Source organism: Pteropus medius, unplaced genomic scaffold (genome assembly GCF_902729225.1).
Source record: "Pteropus medius unplaced genomic scaffold, Ma_sr-lr_union100, whole genome shotgun sequence".
In the NCBI taxonomy this organism is placed as follows: Eukaryota; Metazoa; Chordata; class Mammalia; order Chiroptera; family Pteropodidae; genus Pteropus; species Pteropus medius.
In genome coordinates, this window is record NW_024350325.1 from 10301183 (window position 1) to 10319934 (window position 18752).

General features: G+C 45.1%; 1 long non-coding RNA gene across 1 annotated transcript; it reads right to left on the reverse strand.

Annotated features, from left to right (window-relative positions):
* Nucleotides 1–15735: 15735 nt before the first annotated feature.
* LOC120583880 (uncharacterized) lies at nucleotides 15736–17588 on the reverse strand. Its single transcript, XR_005647890.1, has 2 exons — nucleotides 17406–17588; nucleotides 15736–17295 (listed from the first exon to the last, which is right to left on the reverse strand). It is a non-coding gene; the product is annotated as an uncharacterized LOC120583880 (long non-coding RNA).
* Between the last annotated feature and the right edge of the window lie 1164 nt (nucleotides 17589–18752).

Sequence of the window (18752 nt, forward strand, 5' to 3'; positions counted from 1 at the left end):
AGTTTTGAACTTGCTTACCCATTCACCCATTTCTTCCCATGGAGATCCCAACAGAGCGTCTTGCCTACCTTTTCTCTTGGCTCCCGCCGCCCCTGACTGACCCCGGTTGCTCCCCCAGCACGTGGCGGGGCGTGCCTCCTCTTGGAAACTCTGAGTATAAGAGCTTTTTCAATGGTGATCATCTCCTGACCTGTTCACCTCACCATACCTGTTTAGCAGTAAAACCTATATTTTAAAACAGTGCTGCATGGAGAGAAAGGCCCAGAGGACCCAGCGTCCCAGCTGCACCCATCCCAGGCCGAGCCCCCTGCTGAACACAGCCATGCCAGTGAGCCCAGGCAAGACGCCCAGAAGGACCTGAGGAGCTGAGTTTGGGGCTCATTTGTTAAGGAACAATAGCTAACTGAAGCAATCACCGCCTTATTACTCTGGTGTTTCAGTGCTGTGGTCTGAAATCATTGATTGGAATGCTCGACGGAGATCACTCTCCATGGCAAAGCCTGACAGGTAGTTTTATAAATAAGATTCAGTTTTTCTTATTGACTTTTGCTTTATTGGAAAATGTTTACTTAGTTCCTCCCAAATGAGACTGTCGTGCTTTCCGGTTTAACCCTTCAGGAAAGAGCAGAATGGCTCGCCTCTGCCTAACGTGATCCTCGACTACCCCGCAAGCAAGCAAAGCATGCTCACCCCATCTCCGGAAGAGGACCCAAGACAGTATGGGCACACAGTGAGGGCCCCTCTTACCTGTCCCTGCAAACTTACCTGCTCGGGGCTCCGTTTCTGCACCTCCTTGAACCTGTAGGATGTACAGCCCTGCACTGAGTTGTCTCCATGCTTGCACATATCCTCCACTCGCCCAGAGGGCTCGCTCCCTCAGGATAAGGACCAAACTACCCCACAGAATGTCCTGCACATACCAGACATTCTTTAAATAGTTTTGCTTAATCAGTTTCCCTGACTTTTCTTTGCTAGGCACCAGTTTGCTGCTCTGAAGACTGGGCCTCCACTGACCGGATAGTGGACGATCACATTAAATGTGTCACGTCGTGCCACTTCTCTGCCCGGGCCTCCACTGGCTCCTCATCTTGCTCAGACTTAGAGCCCTGGGAGCTCACTGTCCCCTGGCCCAGCTCCCTCTCGGCCTCCCCTGCCACACTCCTGCCTCTCCCTAGACAAGACAAGCCACTGCAGCCTTGGCACTGGCACTCACCATTTCCACTGCCCAGAACCCGCCAACTTCAGGAATCCACATGGTTTACTCCCTTTGTGTCTGCTCAGATGCCACCTGTCAGGTGCTACTCGCCCGCCACCCTCATCCCTGCAGTCACTGTCTTGTTTCCTTTGCCTTTGTCCATGGCCATCTGACTGACCATGGATTTACTTGTTTGTTGATTGCCCCCTTCCCTCAGCATTACATAAAGGTCCAAAAGGGCAGCAATCCAGATGTGTTCACTGCCTGTACTCCCAGAACCTAGAATAGTGCAGGTAGCAGGTATTCGGTCAATACTTACAAGTGACAGACTAGAGGAGAGGGATGCAGGGCTCCTGTGACTGGGTTTTTGTGCATTTTCTTTGTGTTGCTGCCTACAACTGCTCTGCAAACAGCCACTCTGTCTCACCTGGGAGCAGCAGCCTCCACAGCAGCCTCAGGTGTCACCCATGCCCTTTTTGAGGCAAAGGTCAGCACATCCTACGCATCCTCATCAGAGTTCCCAGCCCATCATGCACTCAAGGGAAATGGATCTCTCACTAAGGATGTCGGGAGACTGGGAAGAGGTTTCCATGGTCCGTCGACTGGACATACTTTCAAAAATGTCCCTTTAAACATCTCTGTTCTTTCACCAAAGTTCCTTTCTAGGTAGCTTGCAGTTCCCTTCCTGGAAGCCTCGTCTGCCCCACTAGATTAAGTAGGTGCACTCCATGCACCATGGATCCTGGACTCCCCTGAGAGCAGCACTGACTGCTCTGTCTGCACCCCACTGCCTCATGTGCAAATGGAGGAACAGGATCCCCAGGCCCCTGGGCAGTCATGCATGTAGTTCACATTTTAAAAGTGCTTGTTGATTCATTAACCAATGTCACTATAAAAAAATTTTTTTAAATAAAAATAATAATAATAAAATAAAAATGCTTGTTGAATGGATAAATGAATACATGAAGGGATAAAGCAGAAGAAATAGTTAGGAATCTGTAAAGGTAGACTGGTGGAAATGATTATTAGAAGGAACTTCAGAGTTATGGAATTTATCTTTTTTTTTTTGACTGATTGGAAGAATATATTTGTAATACATAAACCTGACAGAGAACTCATATGTATATAAGTCAATAATAAAAAGATAACCCAAATTTTATAAAGTTTGAATAGACACATCACAAAAAGAATACACACACATAAATGAGCAGCAAGAACACAAAAAGTAGTACAACATCTCTAGTTCAGGGACATGAAAATTAAGACCACTATATACCCAGTAAAATGACGAACAGTAAAAGATTAATAATATTAAGCACTGGTGAGGATGTGGTGTAACTAGAACTCTCATATGTCCCTGTAAACAGTGTAAAATGTTACAAACACTTTGGAAAACAGATTGGAAGTTTCTTTTTTACTTTTTAAAAATTTTTTTGATGTCTTCGTTTCTATTTATTTTATTTTTTATAATTTTTATATTTGATTACAGTTGACATACAATATTATATTAGTTTCAGGTGTACAACACAGTGATTAGACATTTATGTATCTTACGAATGATCACCTCGATAAATCTAGTACCCATCTGACACCCCACATAGTTGTTACAATATTATTGACTTTATTCCCTATGCTACGCTTTACATCTCCATGACTATTTTGTAACTACTAATTCGTACTTCTTAATCCCTTCTCCACTTCACACAACCCACCTCCCATCTGGTAACCATCACAATGTTTGCTGTATCTGTGAGTTTGTTTCTGTTTCGTTTGTTTATTTTGTGTGTGTGTGTGTTTTTAGATTCCACGTATAAGGGAAATCATATGGTATTTGTCTTTCTCTGTCTGACTTACTCCACTCAACATAATACCCTCTGGGTTCATCCATGTTGCTGTAGATGGCAAAATTTCATTCTCTTTTATGACTGAGTAATGTCCCATCGTATACATGTACCACATCTTCTTTATCTATTCATCTACTGATGAACACTTACTTTGCCTCTATATCTTGGCTATTGTAAATAATGCTACAATGAACATATAGATGTGTATGTCTTTTCAAATTAGTGTTTGAGGTTTCTTATGTTTCTTAGGATAAATATCTAGAAGTGGAATTACTGAATCTTTCTTTGTCACCTTTTATAGCCTTTGTTTTAAAGTCTTTTGTCTGGCATAAGTATTGCTATCTCAGCTTTTTTGTGTTTTTTTGTTTTTGTTTTATTTTTAAGCAATACCTTTTTCTGTCCCTTAACTTTCAGTCTGTGTATGTCTTTCAGTCAAAAGCGAGTCTCCTGCAGACAGCCTGTGTATAGATCTTGTTTTCTTATCCATTCAGCCACACTATCTTTTGATTGGAGCATTTAATCCATCTACATTTAAAGTAATTGTTAATAGACATACAGTTATTGCCACAATCTCTAAGGTTTCACAGCCAGAAGTGATGGGGACTTTTCTTCCTGGCACTGGTGCTCTGGGCTGCAGAGGCTGAGACCCTCTCGACTCCTTCAGGGGGACCACTGCAAGCTGAGATATCCCTCCTGATTTTTAACCATCACATTTGGGTTGGGACAAGCCTATTCTGCATCTCCTTCTGTATAGCCTTAGCTACAGGGCTTCTGTTCGGCTAGACTTTAGGCAATTCTCAATGTGGTCGATCTGCAGTTTAGTTGTAATTTTGATGTGGTGGTGGAAAGAGGAGAGCATGGCATTTACCTATTCCGCCACTTGACTGGAGGCTTCAGAGTTCACCCTCTTGAGCCCAGGGTTCTGTCTGTCATTCAGTGCTAACAGATGCCCATTAAACAAAGATTCCCAAGGAAAGGAATCCCATGGCTCTCTCTCTTTCTGGCCAAAACCTGTTGATTCAGACACCAAATTAAGAAGTAGATGAATGGGCAAATTGCATTCCCAAGGCTCAGTCTGTGCTATTGTTATCCCAAAGTTAACGCTTCACATGATGAAAGACAGGTGAGGTCATACCCTCCCTCTACTCTTGGACTCCCCCTTTCTCCAAAAGGGCAGGACCAGGGGCGTCAATCCATGGCAAAATATTTCTAATGAGATACGTAAAATCCTGAACAAATAACCAAGGAGCTAAGTGAAACAGTTTGCTTTTACTTGTGATGTTTTAAAATTTATTATAAGTTTTTTTCTTTTTAATTGTATTGGCACCAAAGAAATGGGAGGGGTGCCCCCCCAAAGGGGCAATTCAGCAGAATGAATCTCTTGAAATGACTGTAATTATACTGCCTGCCTGCTCTCTATGCCAGTGACAGTGTGTGCTTAGCGAGTTTTTCCCTGGTGAGCAGGTCTTATGTTCCTGTTTCTCTGGATTTGCAGCTGCATTGCAGGGGTAGCTTAAAATAACCCCAATCCAGGCCAGGCTGCACCTAGACATGGAAGTCAAACTACAGAGCCTACAGTCTGGGCTATGGAAATCAAGGCAGGATGACTCTGAGTCCACAGCCATTTGGTGCATGTCCTTCTAAGGAGTGCTGATGAACAGGAGCCCCACTCCAGAGGATCGGAACAGCTAGGAAACACAGCCTGTCTCCATTCGTTGGCATTTTCTCCTGGAAAATGTATCCACAGGACGAACATCTGAAGTCTCTGAAAAAAACATTGCTCTAAGACAATAAGTAAAATCACCACAGTGTGTTGTCATCAGGTGGGCCTGTGGTGATTAAGAAGCATGCTGGGGATTTTTGGCGTGTTGGGGTAGACTAAAACAGAAAGGGAATGCCAGAGGCTGTCAGCCTGCTGCACAGCTGCACACATACTAAGAGTCAGACAGGCAAAGCTGACATCTGCCAGAGAACAATTAGCTTACATCAAGCCCTTAGCCTCTGCCTAGGACTATGCAGGGTTGGAGATGTTTCTAGATGTCTGTGTGTTCTAATGCGGTCTGTTCCTACACACATCAGGAAGAAGAAAGTCCAGGGTACATGCTGTAAGTAATAACCACTTGATTGTCAAGGTCAGCTTAGCCCAGGGATAATGACCATTTCCACATTGGCTATGGGCCAACACAAGTAGTAATCATGTAACTCGTAATGTAACACTTCATTTATTCCCCATAAAACTCCATGAGTTGAGTCATATTAAGCCCATTTAATGGACAAGGATGTTAATCTCAGTGAGGCTAAGGAACTCTTTCCCAAAGGTGAAGAAAGCCAGGCAACTAGAGGTCAGCCCGGCCATATCTGTCACACTGGAAAGTAGCTCACCTGCTCACCTGCTCATCTTGCATCTCTTGAGACTACATCTAGGGCCAATCCCAAGGCAGAGAGGACCTGGAGGGAGAAGCAGTGTGGGCAGCTCTACCAAGGGTAGGGGGTTGAAGGGAATGCTCTTGGGGACACGGGGCTGAGTCTCCACTTAGCCAACTTGCTGCCAAGAAAGTGGGGCTGGAGATGTGAGTTCACCCACTGACCCTGCTGCCTCCAGCAAGTAACATGACCTTCCTAAATGACAATGTTCTCGTCCACCAGATGGGAACATGCGCCCTTGCACAGAAAATGCTCTGCCTGTGGTAAGAATTCCATAAAAGTGTAAGAAAAAAGTTGGAAGGAAACATGGTGTTCAAAAAACTTCTTAATGCCAAACATGTCTCCAGAGCTGGAGTAAGGGGACAGGAATTGTTAATGAGGGAATTGGGTGATATAGACCTTGTTCATAAGGAAGCAATTATAGTGACGTCATCATACTGCGTGAGGGCTAACCAACTGCACACCGGCTTAGAGGCCCTGGCTCCTCGGAGTGTGGCCCACAGAGTAGCAGAGTTGTACCATCTGGGCCCCAGCCCACATTTATTGAATCAAAATCTGCACCTTAACAAGGCAAATGGGTACCTGTTGGAGTCTGAGGTGCAACATGAGTCCAGCACTTCAACTCTGGATTTGAATCCTGATTGGGCCAGTTAGTGGCTGTGACTTCAGTTTGTGACTTCACTACTCTGCTAGGGATAGATCCAGGTTTCATGGGGCCTAAAGCTTATATGGTTGGGTGCATCCTCTTTAAGAAACAAGACTATAAAATTACGAATACAAAATTAGGTACAAAAGTAATGATTTCAAATGTAAAAGTCTTCACGACAAACACCACAAACACCAACAATCCAGAAAAATAACTTAATGTTTTCCTGAACTAAAACACTTATATAATACTTTTATCCTATATTTGGGGGCTCTAATGATTTCTTCATATGTCAACACTTTTGTAAAAGATAATTCAATTTTTCTTCAGCATGCTTGATGGAAATATTTTCATTATTGACATCTAAAAGGCAGGAAGATGCAACTTTACACGTAGTCACACTCACTATATGTAGTACTACTATTGATTTGTGCCCTAAAAACACAGCAAGTACAATTAACTATATTTCTTGCAATTGCCATCAAAAAATAAAATAATGTGTGATGTGCTTATAATTGTATATGCTGCATTATCAAGTATACTCCTGACAGGAGAGACTTTCTATCAATGAGAATCAAGTCTGCTGCTCACAGTTTTACAAGCCTGATAATTGGGAAGATTCTTCACAGAGTAGCTTCAAGCTCCACATGCTTCAGACCTGTGTCTCCTCCACTATTTATATACCTCCATATGTACTCAAAGACACACCTTTTTGACCTATATATAGGGTGGGACAAACTACTAATTACTGAACTTCTGCTCTTCTTATTGTCCTGCAATGATCTTCTTCCCTTTTGAAGCCCAAGGGTGCCTTACCTCAACCTTAGCTCAGAATGCTGTATCTACCTCGTGTTCATTTTCTGTCCCTGAAACTCTCATGTATGTGGGATCTCTGACTTTCTTGCATGTGGGGTTCCCATACATATGAATGTAATTAAATTTGGTCATTTTCTCTTGTTAATCTGTCTCATGTAGATTTGAGTATCAGACCAGCTGAAAGAACCTTGAGGGGAGAAGATAATTCTCACCCTCGCCCCCCCCCACACACACGCACTACATACGACGCATACACACACACACATGCACACGCGCACACACATGCACATGCACACACACGCACGCATGCACACACGCACACGCGACACACACGCATTACCACATGCACACACACACATGCATCGCCATCTAATACACACACACACACGAGGGACAGGAACAGGAACTCCACACACAATAATAAGTCAAGAAGAAAAACAGAAGGCCACCTCAAAGTTCCTGAGTCCCTCAGCCTCCAGGCATCTCCACGCCACCCAGGTTTCCAGGTACCGTGCATGCCTGAGCCAAACCAGCAGGCTGTTTACTGGAAGATGAGCAGCACCTCAGGGAGTCTTGTGGTTCAGGGACAATGGTCCCTCAGGGCTGTAGGGAAGGGCCTGTGGTGAGAGCAGTTCTGCTATTTACTCAGCGTGTGTGGGCAAGTGCTTAACATCTCTGAGTCCACTCTCCTGAGCTGTAAAGTGTGTAATGAGGATTAAATGAGACCAGGAATGCACCTGACTTGCAGCAGGTGCTCAATAAATCCCAGTCCTGACTTGTCCCTTCATCTCATCACTTACAGGGAGCTCCAAACTCTCATGTCCCAAAGGGCAAATTCAGTGTCCTCAAAGAACTTCAACCGTTTTCCCTCCCACCTCTAGATATTGGAGTAACTTAATTCCTGATTATTGAAGAATTGACCCCACTATACCCTTTCTCTCATTTACTTCGGCTCCTCTGAAAATTTTTTCCATCCATTTTACTTCCTTTTTTCATATCTGTTATCTGAGCCTCCAAATATTGATCTCTCTCCACACTAAAAATAATTTCTTCATCGCTGCCGTCCTCAATGCCACCCTTTTTTTTCTCCTTTTTACCATCACACTTCCTGAAATCATGAGCTGCTTTTCTTGTAGCTGGTTATCAAAGGCCCTTCACAAAATCTTACTGCCAAGCCCAGCGGTGCCTCTAGGGCCAGCACCTCCTCCCACTCCCACTGCACCCGCAGACATACCCCATCCTGGCACCTGAAACTTTCGTGAAAGCCCTTTCTGCCTCTTCTCTCCAAGTCACCTGTAACATTTAGTGCTCCTGACATGTCCATCTTTTAAAGGTCATCCTCAGTGTCCAGATATTGTAGAACTGCATAGTGCAGTTTGCAAGGATGGACAAACATGTTGTCTGGGAGTTGCTTTAAATCACTTCAGCAAGCCAAAAAGGAGGAAAAGAAAAGGGAATAGAAGAAGCAAATTTGGCAAAATCTTGACAATTATTTAATTCAAGGAGAGGTTTAGAGTGGCTCTACATGGATTCACCATGTTATTGCCTGTATTTCTACGTAATGAGCAGCTAATATTTTTTATGATAATTTTTTAAACGTTTTTCTTTCATAGACACACATCGCTCCTTGTCTTCGTTCCTCCTCTGAGCCCTCCCCCTTTCCCCATCTCTGTCTTCTCTTTCTCCACCTCCTTCCTTAAAAATAAGTGTTTCCCAAGGCCTTTGCTCACTTCTCATCAGGACTCTGGTCTGCACAGGGCCTGGGCAAGCACACCCACCGCGGCTTTACCCCAGCTCTCGAGGAAGGCGAACGCCACCTCTCTCGCTTCAGCCCTGGCCTCTCCCCAAACTCCAGACCCACCGCGTTTTTAAAACTCCATACATATATTTTTGTCTATGGTTATTTTCACACTAAGAACTCAAAGTTGAATTATTGTCATATATGTATATAAAACGTATCTAAAAATATGGAGAATAAAACAAAACCCATGTACCCACCACCCAGATTTAACCATTGCTGACGTTTTGGAATATGTGCTTCATAATATACCTCTCAAACTCTCCCAGATTTCTTTCTCTTCCCCTTCTCCTCAGATGAAACCAGTTTTGAACTTGATGTGAATCTCCTGACCATGTTTATAGTCTGACTACAGAAGCCCATGCCTACAGCAGTATATGGAACCTTTTTGCTTTTTAAAATTTATGTAAAGCAATTTCACTATATGTGCCTGTCCATGATATTTGTCACTCAGCATTGTGGTTTTGAGAGTTCCCCATATAAGTCTACCCGTAGACCTAGTTCATTAATTTGAATGGTACAGAGTACTTTTTTAGATGACACATACCACAATTTTTCTCCCCATTTCCCTGTACAAACAGGGCTGCAATGACTATCCTTTGCACATCTCCTTGCCTGCACATGCACAAGCATGCTGCTTCCCTAATATGTCACTTACTAAGGCCCCTCAACAATACCACATAGTGAATGAACATGAAGTGAGAAAGGAAGGGAGGGAGGTCAAAGAACTTTTCATCACCAAGGTCAGGGTCAAAGGACTAGGTAACCAATGACATTATTTTGTGGAAATCCAGGTATAAAGTTCTTAGTGAGGAGTCCAAGAGGCATTTTAATAATGATTCAATATGCTATATGCATGATATCAAAAAACATCCCCCCAGCATGGTTTTTACATTTTAGTAGAAAAATGAGAGCTACCTCCTGTATTTTGCACCAGGACTTAAAACAGGCTTTGGATCAAAGCCAGTTCTAGACTATTTTGTGTAGTTTTTCAGACGAAATGAAACTACAGTGTCTTAAGCCAGGTAAGACTAGATGGATAACAGACAAGACTTTCATGGTAGTTCAGCAAACATATACTTAACATCTTCTTTGTGCCAGGTGCAACTTGGGTGAGCTCTGAGAAGGTCTGGGTGAAGCCAAAGGAATGGGAAGCGGGGAAGGGGATCAGTGTGAGAGTCACTAAAGTGTAATTAATGACTGGAGGGCAGTTGGGAGAGGTGTTCAGGTTTACTTGGTCTTGGGCTTCTTCAGGGCTCTGCTGAGGGGTGAGGTTAGCCGTTAACCTTCTGCAGGTGCAGGCTTGTCTCCTGGACAAGTGGAGTCTGGGGCGCCTGACCCATAAGCAGTCTGAGCGGCTGGGGCAGGGGCAGGACTGGCCCAGGGGGAAATCCTAAACACTGTGTAAACACTGCACAGGGAAGCCAGGAACAAGCCAAAGACTTCAGAGAAAATAAGACTGAAAGAGGACTCGGCCCCTCCATGAGGTTGGACTGGAGACCGCACTGGGGCAGCCACGCTCTGCTGGAGCAGGGACAGAGGAGGCCAGTTCGGAGAGAGAAAAGACAGCAGCAGATGCTGGGGAGACGCAGGACGGGAGGCAAGATCTTGACAGCCCCGCCACACTTGCTGCTCGCCAGGGTCCCCATCTTGATTAGGCCAAAGCAAAGAAGCCGTCCTTACTCCTCTCTCTACTGCATCACTGCTCCACCGTCCTGCCCACACCTCTCCCCGCTGAGTCGCTTTGCAGCAATCCACTCTCTGTAGAGCAGCTGGAGTGATCTTTTTCTTTTTTTCTGTTACAGTTGTTATTCAATATTGAAGAGGAAATTTCAGGAATTTTCCACCCAAATGGCTAACCTCGTGGTCAGCTTCTGTAAACATGCAGATTCACCCTCCCCTTAGGAGAACTTTGTCTAAATAACATGAATTGCCTAAGTTCCTGTTTAAACGCCCATAGCAACTCTCACAATCTTTAACTACCTGAGAACAAATCAACCAATCAGCTAACTGTAATGGTGGTGATATAAAAGAAAATTTTTCCCCAAGCTGAGGATCCAGATCTTCAGAGCACTGACCACCAGTGCAATAAAACTGAGTTCTCTTTCTCTCTGGGTTACTGCTTGGATTTTCACTGGTCTGATTTTTGGAGCTTTTGGGATTTGTCCATAACAATATTATATTAGTTTCAGGTGTACAGCATAAGTCTTGCACCTACCTGGCACCATACATAGTTATTAAGATATTATTGACTATATTCCCTATGCTGTCCTTTATGTCCCTGTGACTATTTTGTATCTATCAATTTGTACTTCTTAAACCCTTCTTACTTTTTACCCACCTCCCAAGCATCAGTTTGTTTTCTGTGTGTATGAATCTGTTTCTCTTTTTGTTGTTGTTGTTTGGTTTGTTTTTTAAATTCCACATATAAGTGAAATCATCTGGTATTTGTCTTTTTCTGTATGACTTATTTCACTTAGCATAATACCCTCTAGAATCATTCAGGTTGTTGCAAATGGTAAGATTTCATTCTTTTTTATGGATCAGTAATATTCTCTTGTATATATGTACACCTCTTCTTTATCCATTCATCTATCAATGGACATTTAGGTTGCTTCCATAGCTTGACTACTGTATATGAAATGTCCTTCTTTGACTCTTGTAGACTTTGTTTAAACCTATTTTGTCTGATATAAGTATTGCTACCACAGCTTTTGTTTTGTTTTGTTTTCTTTTGCATGAAATATCTTTTTGCATCCCTTTACTTTCAGTCTGTGTGTGTCTTTCGATCTGAAATGGGTCTCTTGTAGACAGTATATGTGTGGGTCTTGTTTTCTTATCCATTCAGCCACTTTATATCTTCTGATTGGAGATTTTAATCCATTTATATTTAAAGTAATTGTTGATAGACATACAGTTATTGCCATTTTATTATTTATATTTTTTTATCTTTTTTTTCCTTCCTCTTAAAGAAGTCCCTTTAACATTTCTTATAATATCGTTTTGGTGGTGATGAACTCCTTTAGCTTTTTCTTGTCTGGGAAGCTTTTTATCTATCCTTCAATTCTAAATAATGGCTTTGCTGGGTAGAGGAATCTTAGTTGTAGGTCCTTGCTTTTCATCACTAAATATTTTTGGCCAATCTCTTCTGGCCTGCAAAGTATCTGTCAAGAAATCAGCTGATAGTCTTATGGGAGCTCCCTGGTAGGTAGCGAACTGCTTTTTTTCACTGCTTTTAAGATTCTGTGTCTTTAACCCGTGGCATTTAAATTATGATGTGTCATGGTGTGGGCTTCTTGAGTTCATCTTGTTCGGACTCTGTGCATTCTGGGCTTGTCTGTTCATTTCCTTCACCACGTTAGGGAGGTTTTCCATCACTATATCTTCAAATAGGTTTTCAATTCCTTACTCTCTCTCTTCTCCTTCTGGTACCCCTGTGATGTGAATGTTGATATGCTTGATGTTGTCCCAGAGGCTCCTTAAACTATCCTCACTTTTTAAATTCCTTTTTCTTTTCACTGTCCTGATTGGGTGTTTTCAGCTACCATATCTTTCAAATCATTGATTCAATCTTCTGCTTCATCTAATCTACTGTTGATCCCCTCTAAAGCATTTTTCATTTCAGTTAGTATATTCTTCATTTCTGATTGGTTCTTTTTTATGTTTCTTATCTCTTTGTTGAAGTTCTCACTGATATGATTAAGCAACCTTATGATCAGTGTTTTGAACTCTGCATCTGGTAGATTGCTTGTCTGCATTTTGTATAGTGTTTTTTCTGAAGCTTTGTTCTGTTCTTTCATTCTGTTCTTTCATGTTTGTTTGTCACCCTATTTCAGCTGTCTCTCTCTGTTTCTCTCTATGTATTAGGTCAAGCCGTTATGTCTCCTGATCTTGGTAGAGTGGCCTTGTGTAGTAAGTGTCTTGTGGGTCCTAGTGGCACATTCCTCCTGGTCACTTGAGCCAGGTGCTCCAGATGTGCCCTTTGTGTGGGTTGTGTGTGTCCTCCTATTGTCATTGAGCCTTAATTGTTGTTGGCACTTTAATGAAGGGGATCACCCCCATATTTATTGGCTGTAAGGACTAGCCATGACTATAGTGGAGGAGCCATTATGTAGGGGCTGACCCAATGAGGCAGGGTTTGCTTTAACGGGGATCTGGTACATGCCTAGTCCACCTTTTGGGTGTGTCATTTGTAAAGTAAATTGGGTGGTGCTCTGGTGTCGTCTGAAGCTAGCCACTGGGTGTCTTGGTTCTGGGACCACTTGGGAAGGGCTACAGGGCAGGCCAAGGTCAGCCGCTGCCTGTGCCTGGCTCAGGGCCACCTGGTAGGAGCTACAAAGTGATCCGTGGTTGGCAGTTGCCTGTGCTAGACTTGGAAGTGCCTGGGAGAAGCTATGCTGCAAACCGAGACCATTGCCACTAGTGCTGGGAGCCACTTAGCAAGAGGTACAGGGTACGCCAAGGCCAGATGCTGCTTGTTTGGGGGTTGTGGACCTTTGAGAGATTTTAAGAAAGGCTGCAGTGTGACCTGAGGCCAGTAGTTTGTGAGAAACAGCTGCTGAAAGAAGTTCAAGCCTGTGCATGAGTTGAGTGGGGGTAAGGTCTCAGGGAATCACCTGGGTAGGGTAAGCAGTGATATGTTACCCGTCCGCACCTGCTGGCTGTGGGGGTGAGGGAAGGTTCAACAAAGGAACAATGGCACCTGCCAGTACTTCTGTCTGTGAGAGAGCTGCTCTTCCAGCCTTCACCCCGAAGCCAAACAATTCAGTTCCTCCCCATATGTCCCTGGGGAGGAACTGCTGTCCCTTCTCTGGAGCTTATGGCAAGTATTTGTGAGTGAGTCTGTGTGTGGTCCGTTTCAGAGGACGCCTGGGTTTACAGCAGCCCTTTGTCTCACCTTGATGGATTCCCCACTGATTTTCACAGCTAGATGTTGGGCACTGGTGCTCCAGGCTTGGGAGCCTGGTGTGAAGCTGGGACCCCTCACTCCTCAGGGGACCTCCACAGCCACGATATCGTCTCAATTTTTAGTCGCCACACGTAGGTATGGGACCAGTCCATTCTGTGGACTGTCCCTTCCACCAGTCTCAATGTGGCTGCTTCTTTATATCTTTGGTTATAGAAGTTCTGTTTAACTAGTCTTCTAGTGATTTTCAAGAATAGTTGTTCTATAATTTAGTTGTAATTTTAATGAGGTTGTTGGGGGAGGCAAGCACAGTGTTTACCTACTCCATCATCTTGACTGGAGGTCTGGAGTGAGCATTCAAAAACATGAATCAAATCATGTCACTCCCCTCCTTGAAACCCTCCAATGTCTTTCATCAGCCTTAGAATGAAAGCTCAGCTTCTGGTTCTAGTTGGCATGCCCATTTGAAATGGCCCCTGCCCTTCCTGCTACACTCCCTCCTTCTACTGGCACTTGCCTTTCCTGGGACCCTCCAAGCTGGATCCCCCTGAGCCTTCACACTCACAGGGCTTCACTTTTCCACCGAGTTGCTCTCCCAGCTACGCTCTGCCCACCTCTCAGCCTATCACCTCTATCCCACTGTCATGCTACAGTGTCTTCACGGTGCTTTCCACTCACAAATATAATATTGTCTATTGTTGTCTTTCTCTGTTCCACTAGAGTGTTGGCTCTGGAATGGCATGCTCCTTGTTTATTTCCTTCCCTGCTATAGCCCCTGCACCTACAATTGGGATAGGCGACCAATAAATATTTGTTACACAAAAGAGTGAGTTCCTGGTGGCCTTTAGACTCCCAGCCCCAATTCTTCCTGAGGCTCCCTGTGTTCCTGCAACACTCATAAGCCTGCAGGTAGAGGAGCTGGAGCTCTTAGGGGAGGGAGCTGTTAGGACTGTTGACCCTGGTCAACATGCAGACTTTGATCTAGAAGCAGAAGTGGCTGCAGAGCTCTCAGGCTGTCAAGTGTCTTCGCTGACTGTGAACAATAAAGCATATGTTAAGGGAAGCGGGGCAAGCCAGGCTTTCTCCTTCAATACCTGGAGCAGTGTAGGTATTCAGATATCTAGCAGGTTTGCCACTCAATTCATAAACTTGGGTCTGCCAGTTAATTGCTTTTCCAATTGCCAGTTTCACTGGGCTAGAAATTACATGTTGGTTATTACTGGACTTCAAATGGTTCCCAAAGTTACACAGTAATCCAGGAGCCTTAAATGATCCAAGAGCGTGAGAGAGGACCTGCCCTCCCCAGCTGAGCTGGTGTGATCCCCGATTTTCAGTGTCTAAATTCATTGATTCCTGGGAGTCCACTTCCAGGTCACACGTGAGTAAGGGAATCTGCCGAAGCTGGGCACCCTGGACCCTGAGGCTGTCCTTCTCTAAGTCATGCCTCTGCCTTAGAGGTCTTGAGATCACAAGCCTACCCGACCAGACAACCAGGCAGCACCTGTCTCTGCCATCCCAGGCCACACAGGATGCTCTGAGCAGCTCACTGCCGCCCAGGGCATAAATGCAGAATGGAAGGTGATGCTCTTTTCCACTTTCAAGCCATCAGAATTTAAGGGGTTCAAGAATTTTTCCCCCACAAATATATGCCTTCTCCTCTCCCCTCTCTCTTATTCAGCTGAGAGGTGTGTGTACAGGCCGGGCAGAATCCACTGCATTTTCCCAGCAACACAATCGAATGCAAGCTTTCTCATTCACTCCTCTCTACCATCTCTCCCCTGGCCAGTTTGGAGAATTGGGGAGAGAGGGAGAGGGACAGGGAGTGCGTGTGTGTGTGTGTGTGTGTGTGTGTGTGTGTGTGTGTGTGTGTTAGGAAGGGTGTGCCGGCTCAGCACAATCAGCTGCACACCTGGACTGTGCCTTTTTGAAATGTAAGAGCCGAGACTTCTTCTGCCTTTGTCCTCCGGGTCCTTCATCACGCCACTCTCCAGGCAGTGCTGGCCCCTGAGCAGAGGAGGTCACAGGATAAAGATGAATAGGCCGGGTAGAAGTGGCTAATCCTTCACAGAACACCCAACCAAAGGATAGCCGAGTCATCACTTTGAAAAGTTTCACAGTTAGAGCATTGTTAGAGCAGTTAGAGCATCGAAATCCTCTGCACGCACCTTTTCTTGAAGGCTCACTAGACTGATAAACACATTACAGGTTCTGAGAGGTCACCTCCATGAAAGAGTCTTGTTTACACACCAGCGTTTTCCAAAGCCACTCAGCTTCAGGAGCTTCTCCAGAGATGCTGCATGGGTCTGGGTTGGCTTCGGCTGTTCCCCTTGGGGCTGGTTGGCTCGAGGGCCTACAGAAACCTCTGGGAGGCTGATTAGTTTCCTATTGCTGCTGTAACAAACCGAGTGGCTTAAAATAGCATAAATTTATTCTCTTACAGTTCTGGAGGTCAGAAGTCCAAAATGGGTCTTCTGGGCTTATAAGCAATAATATAAATGGGCCACTTTAAAATGAAGCCAGAGCTGCCTTGCCAGAGGAACTGCCTCACATATATGATACCTCAGACCTTGGAAATGTTAAAATAAGGCAAAATAACATTTGGACTGGGCCTAGGGAAACAGTGCATCCAAAATAAACTGTTTGCAGGGATAACAGGAAAGCAGATATTATGGCTACGGAATTGATGACTATCGAACTGAAAATTAAAAACATTATTTAGAACTAATATCATTGTTATCTGCACCAATAGAAATGACTTCTTTCCAAGGATGTAATTGTTCCCCTTCCTTTTGTCATAAATACCCCTCGCCTTCATCTCCTAATCGGAACACCGTTTGGACTTCTACCTGAATCAGTGCATCCCAGCTATTCTTTGATCTCAAATAAATGCTTGTTTGCCTCTCATTGCGAAAGGCCTTTTATTTTTAAGTTAACAGATGTTAGCAGGGGTAGGTCCTTTTGGAGACTTGATGGAAGAATCTGTTTCTTCACCTTTTCCAGCTTCTAGAGGCCACTGGCATTCTTGGCTTATGGCTCCTTCCTCCATCTTCAAGCGCATTACCCTGATCTCTGCTTCCATTGTCATACCTCCTCCCACTCTGACCCTCCGACCTCCCTCTCATGAAGATCCTTGTGTGCATCAGTCCCACCTGGATTATCCGGGATACTCCCCCCGTCTCAAGATCTTTAACATAATCCCATCTGTGAAGTCCCTTCTGCCATGTAAGGTACCATTCACAGGGTTTCAGGATTCGGATGTGGACATCTTTGGGGGCCCTTTGTTCTGTCTACCACAGTGTGTGGTGTTGGAGGGATGGCGTGGGCTGTTTGAATCCCTGACTGGATTCAGGCTATTGTCTGCCGCCTCATATGAAACTGGCTGGTCATTTTTCTGCGTGGGCCTGTGTCAGTAGATCCGGATGAGCCCTTAGGAATTCTGCGTTGCAGCTCACCAGTGCCAACAGGAGTGGGAAGACAACCTTTCAATAAACTCACTTCAGTTTTAGAGTCTGAAATCTGAGCTGTGACTCAGGCCTCCCTGCCCCTTGTATTGACCTCTCATCCAAGCCATTTGATGAAGCCTCTTAAAAAACAGGATACAAATGGGCCGATGGAAAGCTGGCCTTGTGGATCTGACATGGCCTCAGTATGCCCATTCATGACAACCTGGGGAAGAAATGGAATTGGTGGCTTGTTAAGGTCAGGAAAAATGAAACTATCAGCTATGCCAAATCCACACTGAGCTTCAGAAAGGCATTAGGCAGCTGCCAAGGCACCTTGTCTTGGGGGTCAGTGCAGGTGGCTCCTCAGGAAAATGGCTGGCAGCCACCACTCAGCTTGCTCTGTGGCTGGGGCCAAGGACCAAGATTTGAGAGAATCCTGTGAAACAAACAGCTCCGGAGCCACCTGTTTAAACAAAGAAAAGAAAGAAAAAAGGGAGGGAAGGAGGGAGGAAGAAGGGAGGGAAACACTGAAGGAAGGAAGGAAGGAAGTGAAGGAAGGAAGGGAAGGAAGCAAGGAAGGAAGGAAGGAAGGAAGGAAGGAAGGAAGGGAGGGAAAGAAAAAAGAAGAAAGAGGAGAGGGGAGGAGAAGAAAAAATTCCAAACCCAATTAGGCCCTCAGTCCCTCCTCCTACAGAGATGAGAGGCTCTGACTCTGAAGCCAGGAGGCTCTTCGGTTTTCACTGCAGGGGAATTTTCTTCCAAAGGCAGAATCTAGCCTGTGTGTATTCAATTTGGGTCAGATTTCCAAGTGGGTATCTGCTTTTTTGCATGCTTCTGGAAGAAGCATCCTTTGAGACTCTGAATTATCTCAATGACTAAACATCAGTGCAGTCCAGGGGGGCTTGGGGCTGAGGCTAAATGGGGAAGAGGAGGAGCTTCCTATTCTGTTGGGTTGGGAAAGCAGCCCTCCCCAGCTGATGACGCCTGATAGAGGAGCTTGCTGCCTTCCCTGCCCTCAGCCACCCTTGCCCTGGAATGCCGCACACATGGTCTGGAGGCTGGAGTCCCACTCAACTCAAGATGCAGTTTGGACTCTCCTCCTCTTCCCCTCAGTTCCAAGGGAGGGAGGGCTGGGTCTTTGGAGGGTCTTCAAAATCCTGGAGTGGGGTTGAGGCCGGGAGGGGCCAAAGTTGGCACCAGTTATTTTTCCCAGGACCCTACCTTTGCACTCTTGGGGCCACTGTTCAGAGAAGGTGGTGGGGAAGGGGAGGAGAAAGAAGAGACCCACTCCCCAGCTGCCCCTCTGTCCTGCCTGAGTTATGCCTTCCTCCGAACAGTGTAGCCCCACCCCACCTGTTTAACTCATCCCCAATAAGCGGTCCACTCTCCCCTCCACATGCACCTACCAGACCAAATGCCTTCTCCTCTCCTCTTGGGCGAATCCCTCCTATACTTGACTCTCACACAGCTCTCCCCCTCCAGAAGACCCTGGCCACCAAGATCCTCCCTTGTACTTGATGGTAATCGTACTATGGAAGGAGAGATTCTGTGGTCCCTTCAATACGTTTGGGAAAATTGGGCTTCTATATTCAGGACTTCTCAGAACCTTTGGTGTCACAAGACTTGGAAGGGCGGAGAACATCCTTGTGGAGCATCCTGACGCCTGCCTCAACTCACAGC